Below are 26,122 nucleotides of genomic sequence, written 5' to 3' on the forward strand. Positions count from 1 at the left end.
AAAAGGATCTCTTACAACCTGTCTCTATTACCATCTGTTAGAAGTACTGTAGGATACATAGAACCAAACTTCCTCATTTTAGATCAGGTATCTTTCAGATACTACACTCCACACTTTCTTTGCATTGGGCTAACAATGGGGTTGCGCGTTAGCCGGTTTTGTATCTATGCAGATCATCTGAAGAAAATTATACCCAGATAGGGAAAGACATGAATCTTCTACATGAACAGAAAGAGGATTAGTGGCTAAAACTTATTAGTTTCCCTTTGAAAATCCAGGAGTTGTACGTAATCCCGTCATCTGGACACAAAAAGAGAAAATCTGCTGCACTAACAGTTATTTTAAAATGCACATTAAAATGTACATACTATATTGTAATGATTTAAATTTGACCACAGTAAGGAGAATGCTGGAGTTGTAAAAGGTATGGGTCAGTATGGATTCCTGAAAATTCATAAACTATGCATTATTTGAACGAGGAACTGCTTTTTACCCAATGTACTTATCCTATGGTGGGCACCTACAAATATCAGTTTTTTTAGGTGTCATTAAATTAACCACAATCTTATGAAAACCACTTGGGTTATGGTGTTTTCGACAGCCATGATCGGAAAACCCAGGTATGCAACAGACAAAGGTAGTCATGTGTTTGACCTCAAAACAAACCCTGCTAGTGTCCAGGAAGAATCTGCCCTATCTGGGTCAGGTTACACCACCATATATGCCCCACCCCTATCTTTAACAGTTCATGGGATCTCTAAACAAAATCCCCACTCTGCTGCCAGGCTACTGCAGCTTTTTAAGGTTATGAAGAGGGAGCAAGCGAGCAAGCGAAAAAGAGAGAAGAAAGGTAGGAGAGAGAGAATAAAATGATTTTCATCTCCCATCCCCCTGCTCTTGTTCTCTCAACTGTGCCAAGCCAAGTCAACGAGGATAATGTATTTGTCATACATTCATCGCCTCACAGAAGCTTTGAGTAGCGCTAAGCTGCATACCTCCTATTAGCTCCATGAGCAGCCATTTTAGGACTCTTAGATCTTCAGTAAGGTGTTCAGTCAGCACACAACATGGCCCCACATATCTGATCCTCATCTCAGGCAGCTGAGTCACCAGAGAGCTGCTGACAGAAATGTATCTGCCAGATGTACCCAAGTTTTTTACTGGACAGCTTAACAAACCTCCTCTTTGCCAGTTCAGAGCCTATTCCTTTCATATCTTGGAACGTTTTATATATTGAAAAAAATGAGAAATCTCAACAGACATGCTGGGTCAGAAAGACGCTTCTTCAAATCTTAAAAAAAAATAAAAAAAAATGGGAACTGCCAACTAACCTCCACAAGGGGGTCTAAAAATGCAAAGCATGTCTGAACTTCCCTTCTCAGAGCTTAGAAAACATCTGCAGCTGGCTGTGGCCTTGAGGAGGGGGGAAAAAAAAAAAAGGAGAAAAAAAAAAAAAAAAAAAACATGCCAGCATGACCCAGCCACCTGGGAGACCTTCCTCAGTGCACAGAGGACAAAGCCATCTGACTCTGCTCCCCAGATTCCAAAGTCTACTGACATTTGTTAATCACCAACCGGTCTGTCTGCATCGACGAACGCTGCCAACAGTCACACCCTCTACTCAAACTCTGCGGCGGCAGCTGCTCTGTCTGAAAGAGGTCCTTTGAATAAGCCAGCATTAAGCTGATTAAGAGTACAGAGGTTTTGTCCTTAACCATTGGTCCACCATCCGATGCAGAAGCAAGGGGCTACTGATTAAATTATCAGGCTGTAACTCCTTCCATTTTCAGGAGTATAATTTCCAGGCAAGTTGCTCTTAAATGCATTCCTGTTTAACCATTAGGAAACCATCCGTATTGCAGAAGAAAAATATTGGTGGAATTTCAAACCTTTTCCTTTCTCCCCTAAAGTAATACCTTGTCAAAAACATAATCATCATCATCAATAAGACTATGAACTATGATGGACTTAAAAATACAAGTTAAACAAAAAAAAAAGGCAGGTCTAAATCTCCCTTAAACTCAAAGAGCGGATATACGGTGTTGGATTGCTTTATTGCTATGGGCAGTCATGTAAAAGGTTAACTCTGAAGCTCAGAGATGCCTTCCAGAAGATTGCAGTCAGGGTGAAAGCTCTTAAAAGCACAAGAGCTTCTAATCAGCAGTACAGAGAAACCCTGCACTGCACAACCATTTTAAGTACTTCATCACAAAAAAAGGTTTCCTTTACTCTTTTTAACTGGAATGCAAAGATGTATTCAGAAGAACATGCTTCAAACACATGAATGTGTTATTTTGCTTTTAATGTGCATCATCTTATGCTATTCTGCCTTGAAGGAGTCTGCCTATTTCTGCCTCCCTCTTATTTTATTTTATTGTTTTTGGAAGGATGTTACCAGTCAGGAATACAATAAGCAGGACATATAGGGGGGAGGCATTTAATTTAGTTTTTTTCCCTCCACTGTTTAATACACAACTGCACTTTCAGTCATTTTTAAATTCTAATTCCCAAGACTGTCTTCTACAGCTGGTAATGAAAAGCTAGCCACAATATTAATTTATTGCAGAAGACTTGACTAAAGGTTAGGTCTCCAACATCTCCTCTACCCTGTAGGGTTCCAGAGCCCTGAGGGCTGGGATGTTTGGACTCCTCATCTTGTGTCTTGACTTTACAAGGCTTCCTGGAAATCCTCCAATATCTGAGCTACATTAAGCACTCCATTACATTATCTCCTGAAATGTTAGACAGTTACTGGAGGGAGAAAAAAGCAGCTAAGAGCTTTTGAAAGCAGATGAAGTTATCCTTAAGGGCATTTGTTTATTAATTTATTTAGTACATCAGAAAAAATAAAGCTATGGAAAAGGATTCTCAGTGGTATAGAAATGGTTAAAAAAGAATCATTTCAGTAAACATGTGAATGTCTGCTATACCAGACCACTGTCATTAATGACAGTAACCAATGGTTTAAAAATACCACTTCTTTGAAGACTTCTGTGCTTTAGAGCTCAAATATGATATTAAGCTGAAGAAATGGCGTTGAAGGAAGATGAGCTATTGATTTTATAGCACTGCCTTGTTACGAAGGCCTCCATGATAGCACCGATTCACTTATACAGCGATGTGGCAGTGGCTGCCACTTTTCACACTCTACTTCTTGCATTCTTGATATAATTGGAAGCACATTCACGACTGTCTTATTTCTGAAACGGAGCACTGTGGCTGGCCAAACCTGATTTCAAGCTTAATGAGCTGAACTACAGTATGTCAAAAGAAAGTAACACATCCACATTTAGAAAAACTAGAGGGCCTTGCTATGAGAAGACTCTTCCAGGGCTTTATAAACTGACAGTTAAAAAAATAGAAAGATTAAACTGAACTTCACCTTCATTTAGAAACAAAAAAAAAATGTTCTCGTCTGCACTACATATCAGCAGATACTCCCGGAACTTCCTGCCACAGATATTCAAAGTATCTTGGCTTTTCTGTGCTCTCACAAAAAACTAGAGACAGATTACTGCATCTCACCATACTGCTCAATCAGCAGGTATGTTGGTCTTATCCTTCTCTTTCTATACACATACAATGTACATTGATATTCATTTTTTTGCTTCATTTAAAAGGAAGTTTCTTCACATTTAGACCCATAGGCCAACGTGGAACAATGTGTAGGATGGCATCACACAACAGGAACAAGATAAAAGAGAACTTTTCACAGCATCCTGTCTGATACTAGTCATACAGATTCTGTTCCCAGACCACAGGCCACTGTGAATAAATATGGTGTATATGAAGAAACTGCTTAAATGAAAAGCTAAGTAGCCCCCAAGCACTTTAAACTATTGATTTTGGTTTCATTCATCCAAAGTGGGAGAGTAAGTGTCAAACTCAAACTCAAGAGAAAGAAAAATCACTTAAAACACTGTAAACCACTTAGAATTGATATTATGGGTCAATGGCCATAGGGCTAAATACTCCAGTGGAAAAACGCCTAGTAGGTTGTTGGGTATGCCTAGGTCATCCAAGGCTACCAATTTCTAAAGCATTAGAAGAGCCTTTTAGGTAGACAAATAGTTGAAGACTGGAATATCCCAACTAGTCACCCACTGAAATACACCTGGAAAGAGATTACAAGGAAACATTAAAAACAACAAAACTGAGACTGGGAAAGAAATGAAACCTACAATGGAGGAAGTAAACTGCATCCTCACTTATAATGTGAACAAGGTATTGAGAGAATTGAACAGAAAATGAACTTGTATAAATGTTTAGATTGACCATTAAAATAATAAAAATGTAACTGACAACCATTATTTCTACTGCTTTCTCTGGTAATAGCAAACCAGGAGCACACTGTGGTCCCATAGTACCATACGAATTGATTTAAAAGGGATTACTTCTTAAGATTACGTCTGCAGAGCAAGAAAACGGGACAACTGCCAGCTTTCATTGTGTTTTGGCTAAATACAACCATTCTAGGGCTCCAATATTTAACCCAGGTCAATAATTAAACACATTGTTGATGAAGTCCCTCATATTAAGCTGAATCAATATAAACATTAAGAATCAAACATTACTACGTTTGTCTTTCAGTTTCCAGTACAGTATCGGCTACTGCACATGACGTAGGGTGCAAATGTCAACACTGAAAATTATTAAGATTCAAATTCAAAGGCAAAAGTTGCAAAGGGGGCCACTGGGACAATTAGTTATCCTCAAGCACAACCTCATTAGTACAAGGTATAGCATTTCTACAAGTAAAAGCTCTTCCATGAATCTTCTAAATGGACATTGGGAATAATCATAGGCCTCTACTAAAAAAGTAAAACCAGACTTGAAAGTCATTATTAGCCTGACAATAAATGAAGGAAAAGGAAAATGTCAATGCGGCCTCCTTCCAACAGAAAGCTCATGAAGACTATGCATTCAAAGAGAATAACTTGAGAAGTGTGCATCTGCTCTGATCACACCTTAAAATCCATTCACCTACAGAAATGTCTGTTAACAAGACTGTACCAAACATACCTGGTGTGAACATAGTGCTAATGTGGATCTCTCTGTTGGCTCTGTTTTAAGCACACATGAAGCCATCTCTGCTAGCACTTCACAAATTCAAATTCAGGAGTCTTGAAGCTCTTAAAAAGCCTACAGTGAAAGATGCATTCCATTATTGTAGCACTGAATATAAAAATCACAGGGGACCAAATTAACAACTCCCATATTATAAGCAGGCTTTGCTAATGGATGTTGGCATACACAAATTATAGACTTACACTGTAGATCTAGATAAGACTTTAAAATGATGCAAAACATATTCATATATACATACATGCATACATACATACAGTTAGGTCCCATACCCATTTTTATATGCGGGCACCCCCAATATTAGGGGCTCAAAATCATTTGGACAAACTAACATAATCATGGATTAAATTGTGAGTTTCAATACTTGGTTACAAATCCTTTGCAGTAAATGACAGAAGAACCGTTTCCCTGGTGAAGAAAACCCCCTTCACAACAGTTGGCCAGATCAAGAACACCCTCCAGGAGGTAGGCGTATCTGTCAACAATCAAGAGAAGACTTCACCAGAGTAAATATAGAGGGTTTACCACAAGATGTAATCAGGAAACAGGACGACCAGATTAGAGTTTGCCAAAAAACATCTAAAGAACCCTGTACAGTTCTGGAACAACATCCTCTGGACAGACGAGACAAAGATCAACTTGAATGATGGGAAGAGAAGAGTATGGAGAAGAGAAGGAACTGCTCATGATCCGAAGCAAACCACCTCACCTGTGAAGCATGTTATGGCATGGGCATGTATGGCTGCCAAGGGAACTGGTTCCCTTGTATGTATTGATGATGTGACTGCTGACAAAAGCAGCAGGATGAATTCTGAAGACTTTAGGGCTGTATTATCTGCTCAGATTCAGCCAAATGCTTCAAAACTCATTGGACGGCGCTTCACAATGCAGATGGACAATGACCTGAAGCATACTGCAAACGCAACCCAAGACTTTTTTTAAGGCGAAGAAGTGAAATGTTCTGCAATGGCCAGGTCAATCAGCTGACCTGACACAGAGCCAAAATGATGACAACTGTGTCACTGTCCAAATATTTATGGACCTAACTGTACATACATACATGCATAAACAATAACAGGTCCACTCCTTATCTTTCAACAACCTAATATTTCCCTATTCTTCACCTAACAAAGGATCATCTTCATATTTAAGATTATTCCTTTTCTTTCACATGATCATAGAAGGAGGCTGCACCTTGAACAAAAGAGACCCAATCTCCCCTGCCCTCATATTTCAAAAAGCAGCACCATCCATCCATAGGCACAGACGCATGTCATTACCATTTAAATTATCCATTTCAGATGTTTAGAACTGCTTTGGCATGTCTGATATTTGATAGGTGCTGCCGTCTATTTTATATAAACAATCCCATGGCTTTGATTTTTGTACCGTCTTTAAAAATTCTTTTCCAGGAAGCATATGGCAACAGAACTAGGTTAACCATTAACTAAATAACAGGAAGCATTTCTGAGAACACCCAACAGAAGCCCATTTAATGAGCTTTAATAAGAAGCATTGCTATGCGACCTCCATGAATGTCACCTCTCCAAAAACACACAAAGTCTGACATAGCAGGACCGTGTCAGAAATGAGTCTTGTGAAAACGGCGATAGTCTTTGTAGAAAACAGAGCTTTCTGTGAGAAGCAGAAGAGATCGTTTCTTCATCACAACCTAAAGTAATACCTAGCCTAGCCATCTACAAGACAGTCTTGTATTTGTGAACATGATTCTTGAAATTCCAACTCACAACGAAGAACAAACATTCTCACACCCCAGGAAAACCAATCATACTCCAAACATCAAGGGCTTCTTTCAGCTTAAATAGCTATAGAAGCTGAATGTTGTGGAAACATTTTATTTTGAAACCCGTTGGGTTTGCTTTGGTTTTTGGGGTATGTATTCATGACTGGTGCTATTGAAAGTATTTTTAGAAACTTCTAAGAGGTATCTTAGAAGGCCGATCTGCAGAATGGTGATTTCCATGATTCATCTTCATGGTGATCAACCCATGACCACTTGTCTCATGTCTGCCTCATGACCATGTGCTCAACAATGTATGAGTCCAGGACTTTGGCAGCTAAAACTTTGATATGCAAAATAAATCAGTGCATCACCATATAATTTTGCATTATTTAACTATCTATAAGACCTATATCTATCTATCTGCAGACTATGTCTAAATATTTTTCCATTTATAACAATACCAGTATGAGCAGCAAGCATTGTTGAGTTCTGTTGTGAATTTTTGTTCTTTTGTGTATAGTTGTGATGAACCTATGGTAAAGTCTCTTTCCAGACCTTATGCATTTTAGTGTTCATTTTCTAACTTTGCTTTCTCACCAGCCCTTTCCAAGACTTTCAAATTGGGTGTGCAATTTTCTTTTAATTATGTATTTCTTGTTGGCAAAATATTTTTGTTATGCTTGTGTATGTAAATACACAGACAAGACAAACAGATTTGTAATGGGCTTTGAACTTTTTACTGACACTGGTGAAATGTAGTCCCAGGTGAATCACCAACTGGGTATTAATCCAGATAATATTTCCAGTGGTCCTCAGTTTAAAACCTTCACTGTATGTGATAAGTTCTCTAATTTTTAAAATGTAGACCTACTTGTTTAGAGAAAAGAAAAAAACATTAGGATATCTGACTCAGATCTGTCAATCTATTTAGATTTGTTAAATATTGATTATCTTATTTCTTAAATTTAACTAACATCTGAATTTAAAAATAAAATGTGCAAACCAAGAGCATCCCTGTTACCTTTTGATAATGTGCATGTTTTTTCAGGTCTACATAAGAAAACACAAAAACCCAAACACACACACATGTACACACACACACAAGCAAACACGCACACAGATAAGGACTTTGAGAGCAATCAGATTTGCAACTTGCGTTAAGTGTACTGACACAGAAAGCTTAAAGCTGAATTTGCTTCAAAAATAATATCAGTGTAACTGTAACATTTGTTAATCCATCAGCAAAATAATAATTTGTGGTTTGATGTCTGGGAAACCACACTGCAAGGTCATCTAAAGCTTCCACCAGGCCCTAACAGATGGTTACCTGACATTACCCATCCAGCCTTTAATACTTAATATATCCATTGCTCTCTGTTTTATCTGTCTGTCATATGCATTAAGCATTCTGATGAGTCCCCACTGAAGGAAATGCTGCTTCGCTTTTCTTCAAGTACAATCATTTTGAGCATGAATCAAAGAATACAAAAGCCAAGGCAACCTTGTTCAGAGGTTTCTCTTTGTTTTGACAGGAAGCATTCACTGTGCCTACAGAGGTGCTTGTGACACAGCCTTCACAAAGGGGCATCTACTTCACAATCAAAGGACAGAAGAAGTCGTCCAAGGCAGGTGGTTTATAACAGCATTGAGGCAGTCAGTGTGTAGCTGCACCAATATCTGGACCACTGACTGTTTAAAAGGCAGACCTCACCAGAAATATAGAAACAACAAAGAAAAAAGCCATTAACTGCAGTTGCCTTCATTTCGGTGGAGGATCGCATCTTATCCTTGATGTAAAAAGATGCGATGAAACATAACCTGACCAAACGTATGCAGCTCTGGAAAGCTCTGTCTGGAGATTTCAAGACTGGTCCACCAATCAGATGCCTGATTCCATACGTTTGTAATCATTTTATGGTGGCCTGAGTGTCAACAGATACCTCTGGTGGATTAAATATCTGTTAAAACCATTCTGTCAACCTTGACAAGAACATCGGTTTGGATAAAGCCTCAGATCTTTTCTCCACCCTTTAAAACCTTTCACCTTAAAATAACAAAAACAAAACACACACACACACATACACACACACACACACACATACATAAGAACAGAACAAGTTAAACAAAACGGTTTAGGACTGGGAGCCAAAGGGTTTGGCTCAACACTGCACAGTCAAGTTCACTGCTTCATGAGGGTATTGCACAACCTGCTCAGTGGAACCACCTCCCCCCCTTAACTGCTGCCTCCTGCTTGACAGAATTATCTTCTGCGTCACAGCAGAAGCAGCAAGACTGCTGGCTCTGCAGACTGGAAGCCTCCATTTCGCAGAGCCTGCTGCAGTTTCCAAAGCCACAACAGCATGGTACTCCACCATTTCATGATTCTGAAGGCCTGGGCAACCCCCCTTCCTACTTCATCGCTATCTTATTACACAGATGGAACCGTTTAGCAGAAAGCAAAACTTGAGCCAGTTTCCTTTCTCATTTTCTATCACAACATCCAAATCAGAAAAAGCAGAATTGAGACCTTGTTTGCAAAGCTATCATGCAGAGCTTCCCACCTTCTGAAAAGGCCAGAAATATGGCTGTCTGCAGGAGGAAATTGACCAACAAACACAAAAACCATGCTCTTTGATTAAATCAAATGCTCTCCAAATGATGAGAGATGTTTCTTCTAATGTTCCTACTGTTCAGAAGTTGTTCTTCTGATATTACCATTCACAAAGCTGTTAATGTTGTGAGGAAATGAAATTCTAAAGATGGATATGACCTAACAAGTCAGTGAGCACTACTTTCCAGAGAAAGCACACAAAGATAAATCTAAACTTGGTCCACTCAGCTGAACACATGATGTCAATGTTTAAGAATGAATATAAAACATGTTCACCTGAAGGATTGTTTTAAATGGCTTCGTCTCATGTGATGTGAAAAGCCATAAATACATACATAGGAAATAAGGTAACACTAGCTAGATAATGCATCTTAAGTTGCTCTGACATGCTTAAGGGCAGATCTAACATTAACAACATTATCTGAAGCAACTTCAGGATTCCAGAATGGGAAATATGTCCCTGTGGAAGGGAACAGGAGTTACTCTAATGAAACAAGAATAAACAACTTCATACAGACAATTTCCAATCTAGTGTGGTGCCAATAATTATGATACAATTCTAAATAATTGGAGCATTGTGATCATGACATAATTGAAGTCACAAGGCTTCGAAGCTCCACTAGCTTGAGGTAGGCGTAAACATGTTTAAAGAGCTTCCTTGCAAAACAGGTAAGCCAGGATAGATTACATCAAATGTCTCTACTCCATTCTTATTACATTAAGTAATATTTAAAAGCCTGTAATGTGTGGAAACAAAGTGCATCTTCTCTGGCTTGCATGTTAACATGAAAGGAAAATAGAAATACCAACTCATACAGTAGTCTGTGTCATCGCTATATACATATCCCAAAAGATCCAACCTCACCCTGTTACGTTTGCAAAAGTCCCAAGACATTTTCTCCAGAATCGTACACAACACCAGTCTTTTGGATAAAAGAATATCAGCTAAAGTATGCTTTGTCTGCACAACTGCAGTTTGTTCTAAAGATAAAAGATGACGTTGAAGATAGCAGTTAAAGATAGGTGCTATGGTACTTTCTGCTGGAAGTCTTGTGTCACAATAACACTGAATTATCTTGTTTAACCATTGTTAACAAGTTACTTTTCCCTTCACATCAAAATAGTGAGGGGAAATGAACTCCTTAGCCAGTTTAATAATAGTGGAACTGTCAGCGCTTCTTTTTTTGTTTGGTGATTGCAAACCACACTTGAAAACAGCAGCTCTCAAGAACAAGCTATTTTGTGTCTAAAATGACTTACTATCATTGTACAGCTACTGTAAAAGCTGATGAGCCCATAGTCAATGTTGCTTTCTAATTTTGTAACATTCATCCTTGGCAGTGATTATGCTAAAGCTAGATATATGCCACTACCAAACACTGAGGAAAAATCCAACATGTAAGAAATATGTAGTCAATTCCTGAATACAGCAACAACTAAACATTGAATAATACCCTTAAGGTTTAAGTTCAGGGGTTGCATCATTCAAAGACTTTTGTGACATTTAGAAATGTTTAAGCTTGGATTGTATTGCCACTTTCTGATGTGTTACAGTATATGCTCAGTTTAGATAACCGAGACAAAATATTGTACTGTCGAAAACATTTTCATTAGAACTTCAGTTACAATATTTTCAGGTTCTTAATATTAGCAATGCTTGAAATTGTTCAGTAGTTACTTTTCTTACCTACATAGAGATTCATTTAAAATAATGCATTACAGTTTACTTCTTATAATAGTCCCATCTAAAACTAATTAAATAAGCTCTTACACTAAATGTTATGCATATGGACTGCAAATAATTTGTCCACTCTACTGTAATGGACTACTCAAATAACATGTTTTTCTCCCCTTTTTCCTCAAGGCTGAAGAGCAGTAAGATCCTTCATGAATTAAGACACCCACACAAAAACATTTCCTGGACAAAAGTATTTGATCAACACATTCTTCAGCAGGTCCAAGTTGGTAAAATAAATTATCTGACTGGCTGCTACCATAAGATAAGCAACACATCTATTAGAACATTCTGGGCTGATTTTCTTCTATTGTTATCCCCTCAATAGTTCTGTGCAAAGTAACATATTCACTAATGTGAGCCAGGCTAGAGTAATGTGTACCGTATGATAGGAAGCATTGTTCTGGTGAAGGAGAGTATCAAGTTGCACAACACCCCTTCCATCCATAACAAAATGGCTTCAAGGAGGCATCCTTCCAATTCAGCTCATAACAAGTGCTATTCAGCCATGCAAGTAACTCGCAGACAGGAACAAGCTGCATGCAACTTGCCCATATTATCCCATCACACCACTGCCCTTCACTGTGGTTGTAAGACAGTCCTAGTTGCCAGACCCAAACCTAACCATCACTTCAGTATTAAAACATTTCTTTCATCACTCCAGAGACTTTTCAGACCGTTTTTATTATTCTGCAGAGACCAGCAGAAGTTAAAATGGTTGAATGGATGTGATGTTAGAATTTGTGAGCATTTCTGCTAGCCCTGCAGGACTCCATACCCCACAAAAAATGGTATTACTTAACAGTCTCAAACACAAATTACCTTTGTTATTACTGAAGGTGCGACATATAGGTTGGGAGTAAGAGTTGGGAACAGTCCCAAATGGAAGTGGAATTGCTGGGTTATATCAAACCAGGATTCATGGTTTGTATTATTCCATGGATTAGAACTGGAATTGATAGGATGGAATTGAAAATAAATATTTATAGGTGAAACTGGAATTTTCCAGTTTGACTAATTGGTCCAACTGGTAGAAGGACGAGTAACTTGTCAACAGCCAACTGTCTAAAGAAGTAAGCATTCGGATATAAGACTGTGCCTCAAGCTCACAACACAGGCAGGGCATAACATGTTTTCCATGATCTGGCTGATTACCTGACATGAACTCTGCTGAGCATACTTGGCTATCCTCAACAAATCCCTGCTAAAGCAAGCGAGTAAACCCACTCCCAAACACTCTTTGATTCAGTGGGTTGTTCCAAGAATAGACTGCCAACCCACAGACCAGGAATAAGACATAAGGCCAAGGGCAGTACCACAAAGTATTGACACAACTAATTTCGTGCCAGTAATTTGTACCCATACAACTAATGGTTCTAATTTGTAAATTCAGAATCAACATTTATTTTTTCCTCTTTTAATACCCAAGGATTTAGGCCAGAGCTGCTGTTCAGCAAGCAAAAGACCTAGCATTAACAAATAGGCTCCACACTGCTAACAAAGAATTTGTCCAATCAAAGACCCAAGCAGTTAGACAGCATATTTCAACAAGTAAATAGTTTTTAATCTTACATTTACAATCATGTAAAACAGCAGTTTACACAAGTGTTATATTAAATTATACTTAGTTTATTTTGATTCTCAAACAAATAAGACAAATAATGTAATGTACTGTTCATTATAGTTCAGCATAACACTGTCTGTAAAAAAAAATAAAATTGCTAGATTAGTTATATAGACAAAATATACGTCAATAATCAAATAATTTAATACATTGCTCACGCAATTACACGCTTAAACAGTTTTTAAATTAACTAGCATGGAATCAATTGACAGGCTAAAGTCTCTTATCAAGAAATATATATATATATATATATATATATATATATATATATATATATATATATATATATATAAAAACCTACAGGACAACATACAGGAAAATATAAGCCTCATTTGTTGTGACAAAGTATAATGATCTGATATGAAAAACAAAGAAGGATGTTTTATGAGGACCAGGAGAGGCCTACTATGACACATCAGGTATCAATGCCTGCTTTAACCATTTAAGTAGTGTAAATCATTGTATCAATGAAAGAAAACAAGTGCTGAAAACAACCAAGAAACAGTATACAGCAGACTGAAAAATATTACCGATCGTAGGCTGAGATAGCTTCACATTTTAATTCAACTATGGTCTGAAGCATTCTGACAAATCAGCAATGCATTTTTATTTGTTAAACAGGAACTGGATAAAAGTGCCATTTTGGCTGACGCAATCACCTGGCCTTAGTCCCATTGAAATGTTATGGTTGGATCTGAAGGAAGCCATGACTGCCAGGAAACCAACCAATTTGAATGTACATAGTAGCAGTGCCTAGCAGTGAAGGGCTCTGTAAAACTATTTACAGGACAAGATGTTGACAACTCATCCCCACCTACAAAATATAAACTGCACACCAAAGGAAGACAAAGCATTGTTCTTTACCATGCACAGATTCTGGTAAAGAACAATACGGTACCAAAGTATTCTATCCAGTTGATTCTCCCTGCTCCCAGACTTGTCCCCCAGTTGATGGGTATTCCCAGAGACTGAAACACAGAAGATCAAATTTCACCTCTAGGCTTAAACTCCCTAGACCTGATGAACTGGATCACTGGGAACCCGTTGCATTAATTAGCCTCCTGGGATCTTACCTCCAACATCTCACTTTCCTCCCGGCACTCAGAAAGATCCACTGAATCATCTGATTGGGGTATCTGATTAGAACCCCATCATTCAATAGGACAGTACAACACATTGCATTATCACTTTTACATCCAACTGGAAATCAGCCTATTTCGAGTCTAGTCCTCTGCTGCAGCTTTAAGACAACAAACCAAAACCTAATGTTTTCATTTGCTTCGTGTGTGTGTTTTATGATGCCATCTTTACAATTCAGCACAAGGCTTCCTTTAAAAGCATCACACTGAGGTACAAAACATTAGACTGCATTAAATTATAACAGCAGGAATTAACTTAGTGACTCAAAAAACTATTCAAATGGGTTACATCCTTTTTTGTGTGTGTAAAGGTGAGACAAATAATACACTTGCCTTTCACATGAGTGGAAACAAAAACCCTACATAGTTAACTCAAATATTCTCACCACATTTGAAGACGACGACTGTGGCCCAATTCTGCCAGGCAGTCGGGGTACGATTGTATAAATCCACACTTGCAGTAAATTAAATTCAACAATACAGTTGGTATAGCAGAACAAGAACTATTATGATTTTGTAAGCATCACGGAAAACCAAAACGACCAACCAATAAGCAATAGAGTAATTATTTTGGAATAACAGCCCACTGGGAAAAAAAAAAAAAAAAAAAAAAAAAAAAAAAAAAAAAGCTTATGCAAAAATGGACACAATTTCAAAGAGCACACTATGATATAGATTTACTCTATAGTCCACTGTCAATGTTAATCAGGCATCTGAAATGGGTAACTGTCCACATATGGTTAAAGCTTTTCTATAACCAATATATACATTTTATATATCCAATGACTTTGGAAAGGGGGCAGGAAATCTTTCCCACTAAGATTATTTCTTTTAAAAGCCACGTATTATCTCATCTTTCAAAACACTTTGTTTTGGGGGGCAATATAGTATCTCTTTTGAAAAAGATCCTGGATAATGGGTTTCTGCTTGGAAGATTATGTATTGTATCACATGGATAAAGCAACAAAACAAATTGGAGGCAAGTGATAAAGGCTTGTGCTGCTAGAAAACAAACCCCCCAAAACAAACTATAGTGGCAAGTCTATACAAGATTTCCATGTTAGGAAAAAAAAACAACTGCCCTTCATTCTACGGGATATGCTGTACATTTAGTATTATTTTTCATGCCCAGACAGTGCGTTACTGTAGGCCTGTATCACCTCCGTCGATGAGATCAACCCGCAAACACATTTTGCTTCACCTTTCTAGCTCCAATGACTATTTATATTCGGAGTGGTATCTTTTACATCGTCTTGTCCATTTTAGGAATCGCATTCCCCATCTGCCAGACCAAATCCAGCGCTCACTTCACTCAAGATGTTTCCTTGGGTTTGCAAGTATTCCAAAGCCTCAAGTTCACCCACAAGTGGGGGAGAAGTTCAATTTTTTTCATCTTCTATTTAGACAATCTGAAATGTTTTTGGTAGCCCTAAAGACTCAAATATGTGCTAATGAGCCCTGAAGTTTGACCCTCTATATATCTGCAACTACATTTAGTTCAGAGCTTAATTTTTTTTTTCTTCATTTGCATAATGTATCACTTATTAACTATACACCGCGGTTCATTCGGTTCTGAGATGAGGTGCCGTTACATGCTCGGTTGAGTTGACGCACAATTTAGAAGGCTTGTGAAGCACCTGGATCTTCTTTCAGATGAGTTTCTGTACAATCCCTGTGAGGCATTTGCATTCAATGCATTAGTCAGTGTGAGGGGAAAGGAAAGGGGGGAAAAAAGAAAAAAAAAAAACTTTGAAGAATTCTCTTTCAAATGTTAGACAATAGTGGTTTGATTTCCCAAAAGTATAACGTCAGCAATACTAGCCTGCATATACCTCAGGACAACAGACATTTGGTCCACATTACACTGAACAAAGTAATTTATACAAAAAATAAAAAATTACAGATATTATTTATACTCCCACGTTGAAAGCCAGATCCAAACAGTCATAGTTTATAGATGTATACGATTTAAAATTAACTAATAAGTAAACTAGTAAATAAATAAATAGAATACTCCCTAACAAAACCATCCTCATGCAAGAACACCAGTTGTGGTAGAAAGACGAGAAATCCATTAATATTAACTTCACTATAAAACCTTTATCCAAGTCCTTAAATATTTAATCAGTCTTGGATGGCAGCTAACCTGATGGACTGGAACTCTAGATCCCTGCTACAAGAGCATTCCTGTTCATTTTCAAAAGAGGGTCTGTCAGGATTAAGCTGGCTGGCTAAAGAACAGAGCTCTCCCAAGAATTCAGACTTTTTCCACAGTTCCATCACCATGTAACTCAAAACAGGACTTTCATCTCGTATAAAAAGCGGTGGTGGAAGGCATCCATTAGCTTCATAATGTTGTCCCAAGTGGACTTAAATCTTTGGCCTTATCTACATTGTTTAAACAAGCAGAAGCGCTTTATTGACAGTTAGGTCAGTATGCAAGACGTACGTGTATTCTAGCATTGTATTACATCTGCAGATTATTTAGGGCTCAGACAAACAGACATGGAGACCAAAGTGTTTTCCACCTAGAGCAGATGTCTCAGTCAAAGAGTCCTACCTTTCCCTAGGTGGCCAAATCATATCCGTAGCTTAGTAAGACTTATGTAACGAGTACTATTTTATGTCATTTATCGAAGGTACAAACAAGCATAGCCAACAGACTGAAACTTGACAGTAATGACTAAGGTCCAAATCCTGTCAATACGTCTCTAGCACCTGACCACTGCAGGAAAAATAAAACTAAAAAAAACAAAGAGGAAGGAACAAAATACCACTCCTGCGTGTACCGTATTAACTCAACTGCAAGGGTGGATTTCCTTGTTCCTTTTTAATCAGATGAATGGCAGGAATGCATCATGCTCCCATGTCCATAGTTAAACTTGATCTAACAGTCAGGCCGGGCGAGCCATAATGAAAGACTGCTTTAACGACACAATTTCTTTGAACGCCAACTTTGCACAACCAACCAGTTGAGAAGTTTCATCACAAAGCACCATTTGTTTACTTGTCATCAATCATCATTGTAGGCCTGTTTATGGTAGTCTTATGTAGGACAAAACACTCCATTTACATTCAGAAACATTGTCTACTTAAGTTAATGTGTTCTCCAACGGTTATTGATTGTCCCCTCTATACTCAAAAGAAACTACAGAACTAACACACAACCAGTGACTGTTTCAAAAGAGCCACAATTTCAGTTATCTTGCCCTTTCCAGAAAAAAAAAAAAGTGTTGCCTGTGTCAAAACACAACACAGTCGATTTCTACATTTTCCACTGTGGCCAGAACATTCTTCCTTTCGATAACAGAAGTTTGGCCCTGAGGTTTTCACACCAAACGTGTAAGATCCATGGTAGTGGCCGACACATATAAGCATCTATTTTTCAGAGAAGCCCCTTTAACTTTCCTTCGGCAACAAGGCTTTCAGACGATATGCACACGATTTCATCATTCCAGCCACCATAAAATCAATAGGATCTGTTAATTTTCCTTTTTCCACTACATGTATATTTCAAGTTGAAAGCCACCTTCTGAAATGCAGATGTTTCAACAAATATATTTTCTTGAAAGTGCCAGAACAAAAAAAGAAAAAATAGGTCTTTGTATGGTCTTTCATGTGTTTTTTTTGTTTTTTTTATCCAAACACATATGGTTGTTTGGATCAAGGTGAAAAACCTCACATACTTAGGTAGATTAGGTGCTAAGATGTAACCAACAATATTAACAAAATCAGAAAAATGTGACACGAAAGCCAGCCATGTGAAGCAAGGTCTTCAGAAACAGCCATGATGAGGAATGGGATTCGAAATGAGCAATAACTACCTAAATCACTATATTTTCCTTTTCTTTTCAAACCATATTAAAAATACATATGCTTGATTCAGTTCGGGCACAGTTGCTCGAAGTAATAATGGCCAGAAAGTGGCTTTGGTTGTGAAAAAAATGCCTTTTTTTATGCATTTAATCTGAGACTGCCACTGACCAAATAAATTAGCTGTCTCGAGAACTTTAATTCAGCACTTCCTAGCAAACCACTTTCTCAATGCAAGATGTACGCTTGTAGCCAATCAGACAAAATAAACAACACTCTCTATTAATGCAGTTAGTATCATCTGAGCATGCTGTAACACTAAATGCAACATTGACACATAGCATCGCCTCCACCCCCCCAAAAATGGCAGGGCATGCCTTCTTTTAGTCACTGCAGGGTATTTTTTCACTACAGGATTTAATTGGGAGACTGGGCCCTGGCAGAGCTATACCTTTTCAGTGGGAAAAAAAAAAAAAAAAAAAAGTGAAAGGAGGTTTGGATAGGCTGGATGGAAACCACATAAATTCCACACAATAACTTCTTCAACACTGTTTATCATTAACTTCCACAAAACAAAGCCATTTCATGCTTTTACTGCCCACACGCCACATGTGAGACTGCAGGAAGCAGGACCCATATATTGGCTAAATATTGAGGAAAAGGTTTTTTATTTCATGAAGATGTTTGGAAGCATGATGTTGGCTTCACATGATATATCAGGATGCTGCATGTAGGACTATCTGAAAAAGGAAAAAAAGGGTTTACCTATGCCAAGTCTGGACTAACCATTACTTATTAAGCTAGTTTAATGATTATGCCAAAATTAAATTAAAGCCTGACCTGCGATGGTAGGTGTCCACGGTGTCTTTTTCATCTATTTAATCCTTGCACCTTGTGTTAGGCTCTAGCTCAACACAACCACACTGTCCTGGATGAAGTGGTAATTGAAGATGGATGGATGGAAATTAAAAGCTACAGAGATTGAGAATCTACTTTCTATTCAGTCCTGGGGGAAACTTAATGGTAATATGATTCAAAACAATATAATACAATACACTCAAAAGTGCCATAAAATAAAAACTCAAAACAAGCCTGCCAAAATGAACAAGCTTTGCTTACACCCTCAGACAAGAAGAAAAAAAAAAGTAGGCTCCTCATTGACTATCCTACAGTCTAATTTTCATGCCTCTGTGCTGTGTTGGTCCCACCAAGTTACATAATGGGTCTGAGTGTTATAACAATAATATGAATACAAAATGGTGCATTTCAATTTCAAGTTTGCTTGCTGACTTTTGGCCAGCTACTGAGGAAAAACAAGATAACATTTGTTCAGCTTCCACCCCCCCCCCAAGATATGCAAATATACAGGTTCTTTCAACTTAATTTTGTGCTGTAAGGCTATCCTTTCCTGTCTAGTATCAATGTGCTCTTCAGTGCCATGAATCATTTCAGGAAAAGCAACTGAAGGATCCAACTGCAACATTCCAGCTGCCTTTTGTGCGCCTGCTATCCATGGCCTCGGGTATTTTACAAGCAGGCCACACCTAGGACGACTTTAATCAGTTGGAAGAGCTTCATCTGTGTGATACCTCTTTCTGGTGCATTACTGCTTGACACAGAATATAAAGGCCCGAGTTTGAAAAGAAAAGAGCAGATGTTTTCAATAATTCCACCCATAAGTCACATTTACTTCTGAAAGGAATCTCTTCAAATCAGGACCCAACTTGACGGTGATCCACTTTGTAGCTCATGTGCTCAGAGCTCTTTCAGAAAACCTGTTATGAAATGACCGCTTTAGAAACACATCCTTGAAATGCCTTCAAGTTGCATTTCAGTTGTGTTAGGAGTACTGGAAATCCACATGCATTCATACACATGATCAACATCTTTGGTTAAACCATCCTAATATTAAAATCCTGACAAAGCGTTTCTTACAAAATACTAACTCAGTACTTAGATCCACGTATATGCTAGATCTGACACACTGCCCCAGCATGGTTGCGAGAAAACCAATGTCTGGAGAAGATTAGATGTTATCAATTAGTCTGTGTCATAAGTTCAATCCACATTGAAATCAAAGCAAAGATATCCTGGAAGCAGCACTGCATTAGTTGGAGGACAGAACTTGACTAACTTTTAATGAAATGCAATTGCTTGACCCTTTGCATTGCCGTCAAGTTTCTGCATTTTACACCCAATGGGTATTGATTTCATAATCTCCGAGAGAAATGTTTTCCAACAGCATGTTTAACATTGTCTTGAGTTGCTGCCTGAAATAAATATATTATAATATTGCGCTTTCACTCTGACTTTTATTTAATGCACCCAACATGGTTATCATTAAAAACAAATATGACCCAAAACACTGCTTTTCTTTGCTCTTACTCATTAAAACTGGTATTTTAGTTTTTTTTTCCACTGTAATTAAAGCAGGTTCTGTTATACTTTCTCACTGACTTGGCCCATGTATGTTGTAGTCACTCACCAAACCCAGCTGAATTATTTCAAATAAACATTTAACAGCTGTACAATTTTAGATGATAGGTGTTGTCAAAGACAAAGGCAGAAAGCAGCAGGTTTCCAAACACGTTTTTCTGGATTCAAAGCAGTTGATGATTTCATTATCTGAACTAATTTGGTCATGAATTTAAAACCACAAAGGTTGATTTTAAGAATAAGCATAATACCCAAATCACCAGTGGTCAGACTTGTTTAATTCAGGGTTAATGGTTATATTTATTTAATTGCTAACTCAAAAGTTATGATATTAGATTTGTTTTGTGTTATTAATGTTATGGTGACTATGTAGAATTCTTCATTAAAATGTATTGGCTATATAACATCATTTTTTATAATCATCAAGACAATGTATAACAACATTCCCACATAATGAAGTCTTGCTGCAATTAAAAAAATGTTTAAATATCATCAACATGCCATTTTAGAGAATAAGCTGATCACTATGATATATCCAACTCTGACAATATCACAAGGTTTTATTATATTAAATAAAACAACATATTGAGGTTAGATGACCAATTTAAAACCCTTAATCTTTCCACATTTCTTCTGTAACCGGAAGAGTATTAAGTTATCAGCCAATCTGTAGAACATCCAAGGTCTGAATTAAAGCCACAACAATAAAAAAATAAACTAAATGTGACTATCCTACATGATTGAAAAAAATAATAATAATAATAAAAAATAAAAAAAATGTTAAAGATGATCCTTTGTTGATTAAGTCAATTAAAAGGCTTAGACTAACAAAACAAAACAAGACAATCTTGAGGAAAACAGGAGAAAATGATTGGCACTGGAGTCAGTTAGGGCCTACATTATGCACCTTTGGATATAGAGGGTCAACAGGCAGTAGAAAAACAGGTGTTTGTCCAAAGTATCCCCAAGGTATGTGTTGCCAGGGAAGAGTTCACACCATGCCGAACATTTCCCAATTAGCACAATTAATCATTCATTACTTTTGGATGATTTTAATCATTTATAAAATATGATGAAAGATGACCACAAAACAGGGCTGAGGAGGTCATGAGGAGTCATGTGTTTTTAGGACCAGGATGAATCATTCCTGAACAACTGGATAGCCTCCTGTAGCTGCATTCTAGGAGGAAAAGTAAATTAGAAATGTGGGGAGATGATGATAAGGTCTCCAAAAGCTTCAATAACATGACTGTCATCATGACTGTGACCTTGTGTAGAATTACATACAGTCAACAAAAAACACTGCAGCTTTGTTTCAGCCAATGTTAGAACATCTCAATTGTTAGAACCCAACAACTGAGTATTCCATTCCAGAACTGATCATTCCATCTCTCAGGAGTGAACAGTTTGCCCTGACATAAATAAACACCACCATTTTGATTGTTCCTGGCAAGGAGCTTGACGCAGGAGGACCATCTTAAGCTCCCTCTGCTTGTCAGCAACATTGTGATGTGCCTCGCACTGTGGCAGAAAACACCACATTAGCTACACTGTACCTAATGACAAGGCTTATTACAGTTTTGACATGATGCATAACTGCTAAATGAGTATCGAGATGATGCATCATATTTTGGGCTTTGTGTGTCCCAAGCTGTCATTACTTAGCAATAACCATTCAAGCTAGACAGGGGTATACAAACATAACAATGAGCATTTAGGTCACTCAGAAAAGGAAGACCTAATTACCTTATTTCTATGCATTTCAGTTTCTTTATACTGGTTGAGTCTCCATGAAATGCACTTGATCAAATATTTCATTCAATGATAATATTTCTTGAACTATTCAGATGTTGCAGAGCTTAGACACACAATAAGATTTTCCTTAAAGAAGAAAGTTTCCAACCCCCCCACCCAAAAAAATAAATAAAACATCAATACTCAATTATAATATACATTTCTTCAATGCATCATGATCTGAACATATAATAAAAGGAAGAACATAAAATGGCACTAATTAAATATTGTGCCATACATTATGTTATATATTTGTTGTGGTGTCCCACATGTCTTATGAAAGAACAACACAACTCATGTGGGCCTCTAATGAACTTCTGAACGCACAACCACAAATTCACAGCCAACATGCTAATTAAATCCATAACCCTGGATACAAACAGATCAAAACCCTGTCATGAGTAACACAACCAAACATTTTCCTTGAGTTGCTCAGCTTTGTGAACTTCAAAACTCCCCCTCCTGCTTCACTCTCTTTAACATGAAGACCAATTAGTCACACTTAATTTCAGAAAGCCACCATCAAACCACAATCTCATCATTTCAGGAACTCTCACACTGAAACCTAAAATATTTATCAGTGCTCCTGAAGGCCACGGCTTCCCTCTCCTTCCACAACACCAAGGACCTGTAGGTTCTACCACTGCATAATTAAGCATTAAAATTCTTGTCTCATCCATGTCTCGTCTCTCTCCATCTCACTGTCGCTTCCAATCCTTTTTACAGTCCTGCTCCTGGAAGCCCCTACCGCCCTCCATTTTCTTGCAAAGTCCCCAACCACGACAAAACTTAAACCATGACTTCACAGAGCAAAAGCACACTTGAAAGCTTCTAATTGTGCCAGGGCTGGAGCCTGCACTAGCAAACTCATACTGATAAGCTAAACAACAAAGTCAACCTTTGTTCTTGCGTGGGGATTTCTGTCTGACTTCAGGCTCTCCTCAGAGACTGCTGTGCTTTCCTCCATTTTATGGTGAAGCCCACAATGACATACCTGACTTCAGAGCTCTGGCAGCACAGACATCCAAACCCCCAGCTTGCAGCAGCAGCAGAGGGAGAGAGAGAGAAATAAAATCACATAAAGAAACCCCAACTGCAATGCAAGCAGATCCCTTCCAAAAGCTTCCAGTCACTCAGCAGGAAAAGCACACAAAAATCCAGCCGTGTAGGTTTTTAACTGAGTAAGGGAAGCCAGTAGGAGCAGCAAAAGCCTGGCCAGAGCTTTTTTTGAGTGAGTGTCTGAACTTGGACCAGCAGCAGCAAAGCCAGACTGCCAGCTAATGGAGGCTGAGCTCTTTTAACACTGGTGCTGGGAGAGGAGAGCTATCCGAGCAATGGCTTCTCCTTCCAAGCAAACGAGCAAGAGAGGGAGAGAGCACAATCCCTCAGCAGACCAACCCAAATACAACTCTCCCGGCTGCTGGTGCACAATGGCAGCTCTGGTGAGGTCCAGTTCTCAGTGTCGATTTCCACAAGCGCGCACAAATAAAGGGGTGATAGAAAAATAATCATCAGAAAGAGGTCACGATCTTGCTGGCTTTACATGTTTTGGGTGCCAGTGCGAGCTTTCTCCATTTCTCTCTCTCTTTCTCTTTCGTTCGCGCTCTCCAAGTCAACACCACGACTGGTCCTAAAACTAAAAAAGAAAGAAAGAAAAACCCCTTCAGCTCCCCCCCCCCAGCTCATTAAACAGACGGTCTCCAGATTTTTCCTTCTACCACCACGTCTTGCTTATATGGATCATTAACAAAGCCATGATCTGAACGCTTTGGATCCGCGTTTTTTTTTTGTTTGTTTGTACTTACGTCTCCGTCCAGAAAAGCGACCTTTCTAAAAAGTTGTTTTGTGTGTCGTGCGGGCGCCCGGTCTAGTGGATGATCGCCATCTTTCCTGCTTCTCCTTTGCTGCAGCTGCAGATGACCTGAGATCCGTCTGTCTCTGAATAATGAGCAACCAGAGAGACAAGGAAGACAATCTGCAAAAGCAGGCAACACAAAGAAGTTTTGGAGACTAGCAAGCACCAGGGGGTGCGCAAGAGTTTTGCGATGGTGCTAGAGAGAGAAGCAGGAATGGACAACGTGGTGTGTATCCAAAAGCCTCTCAGATCGCAATCAGACCTAATTAAAGAGAAAACCTCTCGTCCTCGGTGGACTTCTTTAGCAGAGAGCATGCCAGTGCGCTTGGTGTTTAGGTATTTTCTGTACTGGCTGAACAGCAGCGTGTTGGAGTCTGTTAAAAGTGTAGTGTCCCCTTTTTGCAAACATCTTAAGCTTTGGTAATGCTGGTCACATGCACGTAGATACAGCAAGAATCAGTTTGTTGAGGTTGTGGAGGGAGTGTTTTCATGTAGGGGACTTTTTCACAAGTGAGGAGTAAATATGGAGAGCTGCGTAGAGATACACGTCTATTACAGTCTTAAACAAAGACTGCCGTGCTTATACACTAGTTTATAAAATGCTTTATAATAAGTTATCATTTTCAGTAAGGGCTTTTGAGCAACAAGTGAAAGTGAAATTTCCCAAATTAATGGGATGCATTGATATCAGCGTAGTCACAACCTGCTTCTACTGAAATACTTGTGTTTTTGTGTAGGGTCTTTTTTATTCATGGTCATAACTATTTGTTTTATTTGATTTTAAAATATAGTTTTTTTATTATTATTGTTGTTTGTGTGCTATAAAATTAAAGAAGTTAAAGCCATCTAGGTATTATGGCTAATATCAGCTTTATTTTAACTTAATCAATCACTGAACTGAGCTAATCAATACAGCATTTAAAAAATATTATGCATGAAAGTCAATGATCAGTAAAGACACATGCAGTCAAGGGCAAAACTTGTCCATTTCATAAATGTGACATTTTGTGATCTGACTTATTTTAATCATGAAGTGTCCATATTTAGCATTTTCCTGATTTTATTACACATTTTTTTATTAGTTATTTATTTCAGGGCATACTGTTTTTATATATGAATTTTTGCTTTGGTCAACGAGAACATAATCAGAGGAAAACACAGACACTAAATACCAGCAGAGATTATCAAACATGTATCTGTTTTTATGTATGTTTATTTATCTTATATTGGTCTGTTGCATATATGTGTGTTCATGAATCAACATAGAATGACACAACCAGTTATGAAATGTGTGTAATTGAATTCATATTTTGACTAATTGACATTTGTTTCCCCCCACAGGCTGTGGAGTTGAAAGTAACCAGCAAATGAATTACACAATGGCTTGTGAAGAGTGGAATTGGTCTGAATTAAACTAAAATAATGTTTAATTTCCTGTATTTTCATGGAATTGACTGCCCCAATGAAAAAATATCAAGGAAAAGATTGTGTGTGTATTTATCTTCCCATTTTGTAATAGCCAAGTAACTATGAGTCTAAGAATAGCCAGTGTCCTACTGCATGTCAGTCCCATAATGAAGTGTGTCCTCTTACTTCCCTTTGCCCTTTGCTGCGATTCTTTTATTCATCACCGTGATTGATTCTATTTTATTGGTTATCATCAGAACACAGTGTTTGACTTCATTCCGTCTGGGGTTACAGTGTGGAATTGTAAACAGGCTCCTACATTATGTATTTTTGTCCTTTGTTTAGTGAATTACTAGAGGTTTAAAGATGTCCTACCAAAGCTGCTTGCCTGTGTTCTTGCCCCTGTTAACGTAAGGGAATGATTCAGTTACATCCATAATGTTTCCATTTCATGTGCAGTTTGTAGGAAAACAAAGACCTAAAAAAATGATTTCAATCATTTCAAATTCAATTAGAAAGCATACCTTGTATTACCTAAAGCACTCTTACTTCGTAATGAAATATAGGTTTGTTAATGTAGTTTATGATCCCCTGAAATACCCTTACTTCTACAGATATTATAGGACATTTTGAAACCCTGACATATGAGTCAACTACAATTATGATGTGCTTTAATGTGGTTCACAGATAGTAAAGTTGTAAACATACAGTCACCAGCTTGAATCAAACCGTTCTAAAATGTGCAAAATCCCTGATTAGAAGATGCTCCTGTGAGGAAAATGCATGCGTTTCCTTGAATATAGTTGACCTTTGGTAATTACAAGTGTTAAAAGAAACAAATCTGTAAAAAAGCCGTACTTTCTTTCAGCAGTGCAAATG

The 26,122-nt window shown here is 38.0% G+C and overlaps 1 protein-coding gene across 4 annotated transcripts in view; it reads right to left on the reverse strand.

The window, feature by feature from the left end:
- The window catches only part of znf462 (zinc finger protein 462), a 56,149-nt gene extending 32,230 nt beyond the window's left edge, over positions 1–23,919 (reverse strand). For 3 of the 4 annotated variants that reach the window (XM_066710560.1, XM_066710558.1, XM_066710561.1), the window contains exon 1: positions 23,787–23,919. The gene's annotated coding sequence lies outside the window, so the exon portion shown is untranslated. Of the gene's footprint in view, positions 1–22,975; positions 23,018–23,786 lie in introns of all 4 variants that reach the window. The other variant, XM_066710559.1, reaches the window with a different exon arrangement.
- Positions 23,920–26,122: the final 2,203 nt, after the last annotated feature.

This window comes from Amia ocellicauda, chromosome 8, assembly GCF_036373705.1.
Source record: "Amia ocellicauda isolate fAmiCal2 chromosome 8, fAmiCal2.hap1, whole genome shotgun sequence".
Classification (NCBI taxonomy): domain Eukaryota; kingdom Metazoa; phylum Chordata; class Actinopteri; order Amiiformes; family Amiidae; genus Amia; species Amia ocellicauda.